The sequence below is a fragment of the Narcine bancroftii genome, chromosome 2 (assembly GCF_036971445.1).
Source record: "Narcine bancroftii isolate sNarBan1 chromosome 2, sNarBan1.hap1, whole genome shotgun sequence".
NCBI lineage: Eukaryota > Metazoa > Chordata > Chondrichthyes > Torpediniformes > Narcinidae > Narcine > Narcine bancroftii.
In genome coordinates, this window is record NC_091470.1 from 184675824 (window position 1) to 184688319 (window position 12496).

Genomic DNA, 12496 nt, shown 5'->3' on the forward strand with positions numbered 1-12496 from the left:
ACGGGCCTTGACCCTCTGCAATGGGTGTAGAGCTAATAACTCCCGAACCGAGGGTCACAACCAAAGAATAGAGTGTCCGCCTCAGCAGTGGGAGATGAGAAGGTGCAGAATCTTCACAATATGTTGCCCAGGAGGTGGCAGAACCTCGAACACAATGGGCCGATTACAGAGTGGGAAATTCTTGGATGGTAATCCTGCCACACTCACACAGACTGGGGGAAGGGAGACCGCTCCCTGAGTACCCAGTATGCTCTGCGCACCTACAGGCGAGGGGTGTCCGAGGAGACATGAGGAAGCTGTCCGGGGCCACACTTGCTCCTAGACCGGGTCGCTGCCATTCCGGCCTCAGCTCCACATGTACAGCTTCATTCTTTGAAAATCTATTTATCCCATAGCCTTTACAGTGCGAGCGATCCCACACTGTTTGTACGTTCTCCCCTGTCTGCGTGGGTTTTCCCCCCCGGGGGTGTCCGGTTTCCTCCCACTGTTCAAAATGTACCAGGTATATAGGTTAATGGGGTGCAAATTGGGCGTCACGGACTCGTGGGCCAAAATGGTCTGTTATCGTGCTTGAATTTAAATCAAAATTTAAAAAAAAACAACTCGCTAGGGAGAATTCCAAAGTCTCGTGGGTCACACAGATTTCGGAGCATCGGCCCATCGACTGCGCTCCACCGTTCAAATCCTGAGCTGATCCATCCTCCCACTCCCCTGCTTTCTCCACACTGATGCCCTGTCGGTCTCTGCCCTAAATAGGCCCAATGACATCACAGAGTTGAGTGGAGAAGTGCCAGATGCAGTTCAATCCCGATAGGCGTGCGGAAGGTCAAGCCTGAACAGGGTGGGTGCTAAGGGAGGGGGCATTTGCCCACCACCCCCCCCCCAGCGAGGTGCTGTTCCCCCCCATATGGCCTTTGCTCGCCGTCAGACTCCCCCCACCTCCTCCCGCATCACTAGGAGCTAATGGCTCGACACAATAAATGCACCGCTCTTGCCACTGACATCAGAGGGGCAGATGATGGTAACAGCACCGCCCCTCCCTGCTGTGCATTTATGAGCATTGCACTGTGCCCCTCCCTCACACACTAATGTCCCCCTTCTAACATTCATTCTGGTGCCAACACTGAGGACAGGGTTAATGGTAAGGTGTTCAACAGTGTAGAGGAACTGAGAGACCTTGGGGTCCAAATCCATACATCTCTCAAGGTCATCATGCAGGTTGACAGGATAGTTAAGAAGGATACTGGGCTTCATTCGTCAGGGGATTGAGCTCATGTCGAGAGGTCATGTTGCAACTCTACAAACCTCCGGAGAGACCATTAGAGGATTGTGTTCAGTTCTGGTTACCTCATTCCAGGAAGGATGTGGTTGCTATGGAGAGGGGGCAGAGGAGATTCACCAGGATGTTGCCTGGATTGGAAAATGAGTCTTACGTGGCCAGGTGAGCAGAGCTGGGATTTTTCTCTTTGGAGGCAGCGAGGAATAAGAGACTTGATCGGGGTCTACAAGAGGCCTAAATTAGGTCGACACCCAGCACCTTTTTCCCAGGGCGGGAGCAGCCAGTGAACGGCATGGTTCGGCGTAGCGGTTGCGTGCCTACCCCTCGGGGTGAGGGATGACGGGCCTTGTTAATTTCCCACTGAGTGAAGATGCCCACATGGGTAGCTGTCCAGCGTGTGTGCCTTTGATGGTGCGTCGTCCCCCGGAGGCGCACGTCGCTTCACCGGTGCATGGCGTGGAATGCGCGGGGTTTTTTTTTAAATTTTTTATTTTTCACACCATAAATCACATTAGCCATGATATACACTTTTTCTTTTTCACACATATACAGTGACTTTTTCTCCCCCCCCCCCCTCCCTCCTCCCAAGCCACCCCCCCACCCCCCCCCCCCTCATCCATTTTAGGTATACAATCTAGGTTGCATTAAACCAGTTAGACAATGTTGTCATTCAACAAAAATACACCAGAAATTCTACTGAGTCCATTATTTTCTTTCCTTCTCCTTCCATCAACTTAGGTAATGTTTGTCCCCGATAGGTTTTCGCTATTGTATTTAATGTAAGGCTGAATGCGCGGGTTGACGGGGCTTGCCGCCGCCAAGGGGGCCTTGGCCGGATGGTTCCCTGTCGGGGACCCCCGCCCAAGTCCCCCTGGGACCACATGAGCTGCTCCAGCATGACAAAGGCGAGCGACTGGTGGGGGGGGGGGGGGGTTCAAATCCGACGCTGTGTGTACGTTCTCACCGTGTCTGTGTGGGTTTTCCCCTTCCGGTGGGGGGGGGGGGGGGGGAGGGGTTTGTAAATTGGGCCTGTTACTAAATTGAAGTTCACCGAAGACTTATTTTTCTTGCAAAGTATCTGGGAGAAGTGGCCTTTTAGACAGGGAGGAAGTCTTTGGTGGCTCATTGAGGAACCAAATCTTTGGCTGTATCTGGAATCCAGCCTCATTAACTGCAGATTGGTGTGTGAGCTCTGCTGATGCAAAAATACTTGTGGGTGTGACCACAAAGATTTTCTCTTTTCAAAACACAAGGAGGTTAGAAGCAGTGTGTGTGTTTGTACAGGAGGCAAGCAGGCAGCGCCAGACCTTGTCGCTCTCCCCACGTCCCACACTGCAGCGAACCCCTGGGCTGGTCAAGGTACAGGACTGACTCTCTGATGGCTGGGATCTTGGGGGTGGTTCTGGGAAGGGGGAGGGGAGGGGGGAAGTGGGCGTGAAATTGGACCAGGGCAAAGTTTGAGGAGCCTGGGATGCAGGCAGAGACAGGGAGGGAGTGAATCCAGGTGATTTCTCAGCGCACGGGCGCCCGAACTTGGCAGCGGGTTGATGGGGAAGGTGGGAACCGTGGGAGGGGCTTCAGAGGGAGGGAAGGGGGAAGTAGAAGGGTTGGGTAAAGAGGGGAAGGGTGGGGAAGTGAAAGGAGAAATGAGGAGGGGTGGGGTGAGGATGGAGGAGGAGAGGCGAGGGTTCGAGTCCGGCGCTGCCTAGGAGGGGCTTGGACGGTCTCCCCGGGGGTCGCCTCCGCGGGCTCCGGTTTCTTCCCAAAGCGGACCGAGATTTGGCGATTTGTTCAGCTTCCAAATGCTTGGAATTGGCTGGAAATGACATTTATCTAGAGAGAGAAAGGGAGATGGAGAGAGAGGGAGGGAGAGAGAGGGAGGGAGAGAGAGGGAGGGAGAGAGAGGGAGGGAGAGAGAGGGAGGGAGAGGGAGGGAGGGAGGGGGAGGGAGAGAGGGGGAGGGAGAGAGGGGGAGGGAGAGAGGGGGAGGGAGAGAGGGGGTAGGGAGAGAGTGGGAGGGTGTGGGATGGAGGGAGAGGGGAGGGGGAGGGAGAGAGGGGGAAGGAGTGGGGAGGGAGGGAGGGAGATAAAGACCAGAGGAGGGAGGGAGGGAGAGAGAGAGGGTGGGAGGGAGAGTGGGGGGGTGAGTGGGATGGAGGGAGAGAGAGGGAGGGAGAGAGAGGGAGGGAGGGAGAGAGAGGGAGGGAGAGAGAGGGAGGGAGAGAGAGGGAGGGAGAGAGAGGGAGGGAGAGAGAGGGAGGGAGAGAGAGGGAGGGAGAGAGAGGGAGGGAGAGAGAGGGAGGGAGAGAGAGGGAGGGAGAGAGAGGGAGGGAGAGAGAGGGAGGGAGAGAGAGGGAGGGAGAGAGAGGGAGGGAGAGAGAGGGAGGGAGGGAGAGGGAGGGAGAGAGAGGGAGGGAGAGAGAGGGAGGGAGAGAGAGGGAGGGAGAGGGAGGGAGGGAGGGAGAGGGAGGGAGGGAGGGAGAGGGAGGGAGGGAGGGAGAGGGAGGGAGGGAGGGAGAGAGGGGGAGGGAGAGAGGGGGAGGGAGAGAGGGGGAGGGAGAGAGGGGGAGGGAGAGAGGGGGAGGGAGAGAGGGGGAGGGAGAGAGGGGGAGGGAGAGAGGGGGAGGGAGAGAGGGGGAGGGAGAGAGGGGGAGGGAGAGAGGAGGAGGGAGAGAGGGGGAGGGAGAGAGGGGGAGGGAGAGAGGGGGAGGGAGAGAGGGGGAGGGAGAGAGGGGGAGGGAGAGAGGGGGGAGGGAGGGGGAAGGGAGAGAGGGGGAGGGAGAGAGGGGGGAGGGAGGGGGAAGGGAGAGAGGGGGAGGGAGAGGGGGAGGGAGAGAGAGGGAGGGAGAGAGAGGGAGGGAGAGAGAGGGAGGGAGAGAGAGGGAGGGAGAGAGAGGGAGGGAGAGAGAGGGAGGGAGAGGGAGGGAGGGAGGGGGAGGGAGAGAGGGGGAGGGAGAGAGGGGGAGGGAGAGAGGGGGAGGGAGAGAGGGGGTAGGGAGAGAGTGGGAGGGTGTGGGATGGAGGGAGAGGGAGGGGGAGGGAGAGAGGGGGAAGGAGTGGGGAGGGAGGGAGGGAGATAAAGACCAGAGGAGGGAGGGAGGGAGAGAGAGAGGGTGGGAGGGAGAGTGGGGGGTGAGTGGGATGGAGGGAGAGAGAGGGAGGGAGAGAGAGGGAGGGAGGGAGAGAGAGGGAGGGAGAGAGAGGGAGGGAGAGAGAGGGAGGGAGAGAGAGGGAGGGAGAGAGAGGGAGGGAGAGAGAGGGAGGGAGAGAGAGGGAGGGAGAGAGAGGGAGGGAGAGAGAGGGAGGGAGAGAGAGGGAGGGAGAGAGAGGGAGGGAGAGAGAGGGAGGGAGAGAGAGGGAGGGAGAGAGAGGGAGGGAGAGAGAGGGAGGGAGAGAGAGGGAGGGAGAGAGAGGGAGGGAGAGGGAGGGAGAGAGAGGGAGGGAGAGAGAGGGAGGGAGAGAGAGGGAGGGAGAGGGAGGGAGGGAGGGAGAGGGAGGGAGGGAGGGAGAGGGAGGGAGGGAGGGAGAGGGAGGGAGGGAGGGAGAGAGGGGGAGGGAGAGAGGGGGAGGGAGAGAGGGGGAGGGAGAGAGGGGGAGGGAGAGAGGGGGAGGGAGAGAGGGGGAGGGAGAGAGGGGGAGGGAGAGAGGGGGAGGGAGAGAGGGGGAGGGAGAGAGGGGGAGGGAGAGAGGGGGAGGGAGAGAGGGGGAGGGAGAGAGGGGGAGGGAGAGAGGGGGAGGGAGAGAGGGGGGAGGGAGAGAGGGGGAGGGAGAGAGGGGGGAGGGAGGGGGAAGGGAGAGAGGGGGAGGGAGAGGGGGAGGGAGAGAGACAGAGAGAAAGAGGGAGGGAGAGAGGGAAAGAAAAGAGACAGAGAAAGAGGGAAGGAGAGAGACAGAGAAAGAGGGAGGGAGAGAAACGCAGAAAGAGAGCATGAGAGTGGAGGAGAATAAATGACCACAGGGTGCCAGAGAGAGAGGAAAGGAGAGGGAGGGATGGAGTAAAAGAGAGGGGAGGGGGGAGCAGGGGAAAAGAATGTGAATATAGAAGAGAGCAGAGCGGCAGGTTGAATGCTGGGGGGATAGAAAGAGACAGAAGTGAGGTTCTGATTGGAATGGAACTGGTTGGGAGTAGCTGTGGGGAGAGAGCAGGAATTTGGGGTTGAACCAGGGTCAGGGAATCACTGAGGTGAGTACAGAAGAGGGAGAGATAGAAATGGAGCCAGAGAAAAGAACAGGTAGACAGCGCAGAACAAGTCAAGGTAGAAAAACGCAGAAACGGCAGAACAGATTGAACTGAACAGCTTCTGGCAATTGTTGTGTGATGATTAATTTAATGAGGCAATTTGGCACGAGGAGCGTTCTTCTGGTGGAACTCTGGCGAGGAAGTGTTGGCATGGGGACCCCTTCTGAATCTGGGTTTTTGGATGGACTCGGTGTATCTGCAGAATATCTGCAATAGCCCAGGTTGCTTCTCAAGGGCAGCTGTGCCCACTCTGTAACCAACCCCCCCCCCCCACCCTTTCCCTGTGCCTGGCTGGGCAAGCACAGCATAACTGCTGGCAACTTGAGGGGAAACAGAACCAGGCAGTGGAAGAGGGTGAACGCTGCACTGGGCACACTGGATGCTGGCACAGTTCGGATGTTAGACCCTGGCTAGGCCACATGGACCCCATGCAGGCCACTATTTGATGTGCACTGGGCACCAGTAATGGTCAAGGACTGTACCGACCCTCACAGGACCCGAGTGACCTGACCTCTGTTCAGTGAGGCCAAGGTGGTTTGTGGATAGAGGAGTGAGCATTTATATGTTCATGTGTGTGCAACTGCATGCGTGTGTGTGTCTGTGTGTGACTATGTATGTCTGTGTGTGTCTATATGTGTGTGTCTGTGTGTGTCTATATGTGTGTGTGTATGTGTCTGTATTTATATTTGTGTGTGTGTATGTGTCTGTGTATGAATATCTGAGTGAATGTATGTACCTATGCGTCTAATTTGTATGTGTGCGTGATGGTGTGTGTGTGAATTAATGTAGGCCAGTGAATGAGTATGTGTGTCTTTGTGTGTGTGTGAATGTCTAAGTGTATGTGCATGTTTTTGTGAATTTGTGTGCATCTACTTGTATGTGAGTGTGTCGGTCTGTTGTCTATGTATGGGTGCATGCCTGTCTGGGGTGTGTATGAGCAAATTTTTGGTCTGTGAGTGTAATAGATGTGAATTTGTGTGTAGGTGTGAGAATACTTACACCAATTAAGCAAATCTTTCTCTTGATTAACTAGAGTCTACCTTAAAAATCATCCTTGGTCTCTACTTCTCTACTTCCACTGCCTTTGAGATAGAGAATTCTGAGAGAGAAAAAGACATTTCAACTGATCTTGTAAAAGTCTTCACTCTCAATGCATCATGAAAGCAACTCACTCCAGCTGTGTCACAGCACTGTACGCAGGTCACCAGCAAGGAGGCAGTGTGGTGGGGAATCAGCCTGGGAAGTGGGGGGTTGGGGGTTGAGGAGAGAGGTTCAAGGACATTCCGCTACTCTGGATGGTGGAGCCGCAGGCGTTTGGGGAGCGGTGGGAGAGGCGGGGATTGGAGGAGTGCTGGAATCTCGGAGGGACTGCCGGGGAATTTGGGAGGGAGCATTGGGAGAGCTTTGTAAGTGGGGGAAGGGGGGAGGGTGAGCACTTCAAAATTGGGGTCCAGTGGATTGGAGGTTGAATTGGTGCACCACGGGCTCTTGGGCTGAAATGGCCCGTTACAGTGTGGTCCGTCTGAATTTAGTTAAAAGGCTGGAGAAGTTAAGGGCAGGAGGAGAAGTACAGACGAGGTGGTAACTGGATGTGGAAAAGAGGACTGGTGAGATTGACCAGGGGGAAGGGAGTGGTTCGGGGCTCTGTGGAACCAGAGCTGCGGGAAAGGGGAGAGAGACAGAGCTTGTGGAAAGGAGGTGTAGGGAAAGAGAAGGGGGGGGCAGGCTTGGTAAACAGAATGCAGTTAATGCCACCCAGTCGGTGGGGGGGGGGGAGGGGTATCCAGACAGAATATGAGGCACTGTTCCTCCAATTTCTGAATCAGAGTTAGAATTGATTTGTCACGAACATGTCACGACTTGCGGGTGGTCTCAATCTGGCAGTGCAAAAGTAAATATTCAGTAAATAAATAACAAGCAATCTAAGAGTCATTAAATGAGTCTCCGAATGAGACTGACAGTGGAGGGGTGGCAGCTATTCCTGAACCTGTGGCCACCCCCACCCTTTTCCTGAGGGCAGCAGCGGGAACAGAGCGCGTGCTAGGTGATGAGGGCCGTTGACGGCTGCTGGTCTCCAACGGTAGCTATCCCCCCGCCCCCCTTCCCCCGTAGATGCCCTTGAATTCAATTCCCCTTGCCCGCTACGGGACAGCAGAAGTGATATGGCGTGACGCTGTTGCAGTGCCTGTGGCCCTGATCCGAATCTTGGGCGTTCCGCAAGGGAGTTTGTACCTTCTCCCCATATCTGCGTGGGTTTCTCCGGGTGCTCCAGTTTGCTCCCCCGCCTTTCAAAGTTTACAGGACATGAGGGTTACTTGGGAGTATTTGGGCGGCGCGGGCTCGTGGGCCGGAAGGGCCTGTTACCATGCTGTAAGTCTAAATTTAAATTTAAAATTCAGTGGATAGATAAATTAATATTCACAGTTACCTTTGGTGCAAAAGAAATAGTACAGACAGTATTTCACAGGACATTACTACAGAAAAACAGGCCCTTTGGCCCATCTAGTCTGTGCCAAAACACCTCACTACATACCACAGAGTTCTTTTGGAGGTAGGTGCAGTACAGGCTTCTGTAAAAACACACATTATCAGAATCAGAATTTATTGTCTTGAACAAGTCATGAAATTCAGGGTTTGCGGCAGTATCACAGGGCAACCATTCATATTATAACCATCTTATGACATTACTGTAAAAAATTAACAGTGCACAAAAACTAAGGCAGTGTATGTGATTCATTGATCATTCAGGAATCTAATGGCAGTGGGGAAGAAGCTGTCCTTGTGCCGCTGAGGGCTCGTCTTTAGGCTCCTGGACCTTTTCCTCGATGGTGGCAGAGTGAAGAGGGCACGGCCTGGGTGGTGGTGGGTCCTTGAGGATAGAGGCTGCTTTTTTTAAGACACCACCTCATGTTGATATCCTCGATGGAGTGAAGTCTGATGTCTGTGATGTTGCAGGCCAAGTTATTCTGGTCCTGAGAGTTGGCGCCCCCATACCAGGCAGTGATGCGACCGGCAAGAATGCTCTCCACGGTCCACCTGTCAAAGTTTACGAGAGTCTTCTGTGACGTACCGAATCTCCTCAGACACCTCACAAAGTATAGTCGCTGGCAAGCCTTCTTTATGATTGCATCAATGTGGAGGCTCCAGGACAGATCCTCGGAGATGTTGACCCCCAGGAATATGAAGTTCATGATCCTCTCCATTAACGAGCCCTCGATGAGGACTGGGTCGTATTCCTCCGACTCCCTCCTGAAGTCCACAATCATCTGCTTGGTATGGCTGATGTTGAGCACAAGGTTGTTGTTGCGACGCCATCCAATGAGCTGATCCATCACCCTCCTGCACGCCCCCTCGTTGCCGTTTGTGATTCTGCCAACCGCCGTGGTGTCATCGGCGAACCGGTAGATAGCAATGGAATTGTGAATGTTTAATGAGTAGAGGAACTCAGCCAGTCTAGCTGTGCCCATGGGAGGTAAAGCTATTATGACCGACGTTTCGGGTCTGCGCCCTTCTTCAAGGTTTAAGCCTGGCCTCTCCACCTTAGAGGGGACTGCAGCCCGGATTCAGAAGATGGAGCAATCACCATTCTTGATTGGTCATGTGTGGACCCAGTGACCTTGGTCCTTATCCTCAGCTCCTTTTGGCAAACCTAACGAGAGGGTTGAGGGGGTGGTGGGGGTGAGAAATACAAAATTTGCATTTTTGAAGGACAAACCAAGGTAGGACGTACACAGTGAGGAATGCGATGGAATAGAGGGATCTGGGAATACTGATACATAATTCCCTGAAAGTGGCCTCACAGGTGGACAGGGTTGTAAAGAGAGATTTTGATTCATTGGCCTTCATAAATCAAAGTATTGAGTACAGGATTTGGGATGTTACAGTAAAGTTGTATAAGACAGGTGTCATGGTGGGCATAGCGGTCAGTGCCACGCCTTTACAGCGCCAGCGATCGGGACTGGGGTTCGAATCCCACGCTGTCTAAAAGGAGTTTGTACGTTCTCTTCCCGTATCTATGTGGGTTTTCCTCTGGGGGGAGGAGGGCTCTGGTTTCCTCCCACCTTTAAAAAAAAAGTAACAGGAGTTTCGAAAAATTGGGTGGCACGGACACGTGGGCCGAAATGGCCTGTTACCGTCTTTAAATTTAAAGACATTGGTGAGGTCAAATTTGGAGGATTCCGTGCAGTTTTGGGCACCGATCGACAGGAAAGATATCATTCGGATTGAAAGAGTGCAGGGAAGATTTACTAGGATGTGGCCCGGACTTTGGGAACTGAGTAACAGGGAGAGGTTAAACAAGTTAGGACTTTATTCCCTGGAGCGTAGAAGAATGAGGGGAGATTTGATGGAGGTATTTGTGAAGGGAAGAGACAGAGTGAATGTAGACAGGCTTTTTCCATGGAGGATAGGTGAGATACAAACCAGAGGACATGGGTTGAGGGTAAAAGGAGAAAGGTTTCGGGGGAAGATTAGGGGGAGCTTCTTCACGCAGAGAGTAGTGGGAGCGTGGAATGAGTGCCAGCTGAAGTGGTGAATACGGGCTCAATTTTAACATTTGGACAGGTACATGAATGGGAGGGGTCTGGAGGGATAGGGACTGGGTGTAGGGAAGAATAATAGTTTGGCACAGACCAGAAGGGCTGAAGGGCCAGATTCTGGTGCTGTAATGTTCCCATCCTCGGAGATAGTTGAATCACTGCCAACTTGTGGCAGCTCCTTGAATTCTAAAAGAAGTCCCCTTGTGGTGTCTACATAATGCTCGCCAGAAAATCTTCCTCGTTGCTAAGCAACTGACACCAGGAGGCTTTGGAGAAGTGTGATCGTTATTCTTTCGCCATCCCACTGAATTTAGGTTATCACCCTCCCTCTTCTCCTCCGCTGCCACCCGCCGAGAAGGCTGGGACCGCCTCAAGGATCCGGTTTTCGCTCCTTGGGCTCCCGAGGCCCTCCTGCGGCAAGGGGCACGGAAATGAGACCCTCAAATTCTGGGACTTGAAACAATGCCGACAGCACCAAAGGCTTCCCTGGCAGAACAGACTGCAAAGGATGAGTCCTCAACTTTTTGATTTAGACGTACAACTTGATAACAGGCCATTTTGGCCCACGAGTCTGCGCCGCCCAACTTTACAACCCCCTCCCCGGTACGTTTGGGATGGTGGGAGGAAACCAGAGACCCCGGCGGAAACCCACGCAGGCACGGGGAGAGCATACAAGCTCCTCACAGGCCATGCGGGATTCGTACACCCCCGATCGCTGGCGCTGTAAAAGGTGTGCTACGCCAACCGTGGCTGCCACCTATCTTGTTACCACTCTCACCATGTCCCTGCACTTCACAGAACCATGGAAGGCTACAGCACAGAAATAGACTCTTCGGCCCTTCTCGTCTGTGCAGAACTATAATTCTGCCTTGTTCCACCGACCCACACCTGGGCCATATCTCCCCCCCACCCCCGTCCATGCACCCGTCCAAATTTTTCTTAAATGTCAAAATTGAACTCGCGTTCACCACTTCAGCTGGCAGCTCGTTCTTTGGGATTTGAAGAGCTGTTGCATAGACCACAACAGCACCATATAGGTCCTTCGGCCCTTGCTGTTGAGCTGACCCTAAAATTAAAATGTACTAAACCCTCCCTACCCTGTAACCCTCTATTTTTCTTTCATCCGTGTCCCTGTTAAAGAGTTTTTTAAATGCCCCAATGTTTCAGCCTCCACCACCATCCCTGGCAAAGGCATTCCAGACACCCACAACTCTGTGTCAAAAAGACTTTCCCCTGGGAAGGGTTAATCAGGTTCGGACTTTATTCCCTGGAGCATAAAAGAATGAGGGGAGATTTGATATTTAAATTTACAAGGGGGATAGACAGAGTAGATGTCGGTCGGTTTCTTCCACTGAGGGTCGGTGAGATACTAACCAGAAAAGTTTAGGGCAAGCATTAGGGGGAAGCTCTTCACGCAGAGTGGTGGGAGTGTGGAAGGAGCTGAAGTGATGAATGCGAGCTCGATTTTTGACACTGGGACCGGTACGTGGATGGGCAGGACGTGTGGAGGGCTGCAGACTAGGTGCAAGTCAGAGGGACGAGGCGGAATAAAGATCCGGCGCAGACCAAAATGGCAAAGGGGCCTGGGCGCCGGGCCACGGTTCTCTCAAGAAGGATCAACGATGCAGTGTGTGGGCGAGGTTTGATCTCGTGGCCGATCTGGCCACCAGAACATTGGGAGGACCCTTCCTTGGCCTCTCTGACTCTACAGGCACCTGGGAGGATGGAGCTCTGAACCCCAAGGAGAAGAGCGTTTCATCATGGTGTTGGGGGGGAGCAGAAGAAAGAGTAAGATTTTAAAAATCCTGCAGTTCTCCACCACAGTTACATCAAAACAACATCCACAGAACCACACAGAGAAATGCCTTTTGTCTGTGCTGAACTATTATTTAATCCCAGGCCTTGATAACCTTATGTAAGCTCGAACGTAGGCCACCATTTTATAGGGGTGTGAATGTCAACAATCGCACATTGTATTTATCTAGCAACCTGCTTTTCACAAATCGACTTGAGCCACCGATTCCTACCAAAGGTGATATTAATGGGATATTTTCGGCTGGGACCGAAAGGGAGGGGAGTAGGGGCTGGAAGGGACAGGGGTGAAAATGGCTGGAAGAAGTAACAGAGAGAAGGAGGGTTGCAGGGGGCCAGAGGGGAGCTACAGAGACAGTGAGGAGAATCGGGGCTGAAAGGGGTTACAGAGAGCGGGAGGTGTGTAGGGGACCGGGGGGGGGGAGGGATTCACAGGGAGGGAGTTACAGAGGCAGAGTGTAGGGAAACAGAGAGTTTTGCAGAGATAGAGAGGGATGTAGAGGAATGGAGGGAATTACAGAGATAGGGAGGGGTGTAGGGGAATTGAGGGGATTACAGAGACTGGGAGGGGTGTCGGGGAATAGAGAGGGTTACAGAGATGGGGAGGTGTATAGCAGAATGGAGGGG

The 12496-nt window shown here is 53.8% G+C and overlaps 1 protein-coding gene across 1 annotated transcript in view; it reads left to right on the top strand.

Moving 5' to 3' along the window:
- Positions 1-2536: 2536 nt before the first annotated feature.
- Positions 2537-12496, top strand: part of LOC138754754 (regulator of G-protein signaling 3-like) — a 125038-nt gene continuing 115078 nt past the window's right edge. Inside the window, exon 1 of the mRNA XM_069919539.1 lies at positions 2537-2638. The gene's annotated coding sequence lies outside the window, so the exon portion shown is untranslated. The remainder of the gene's footprint in view (positions 2639-12496) is intronic.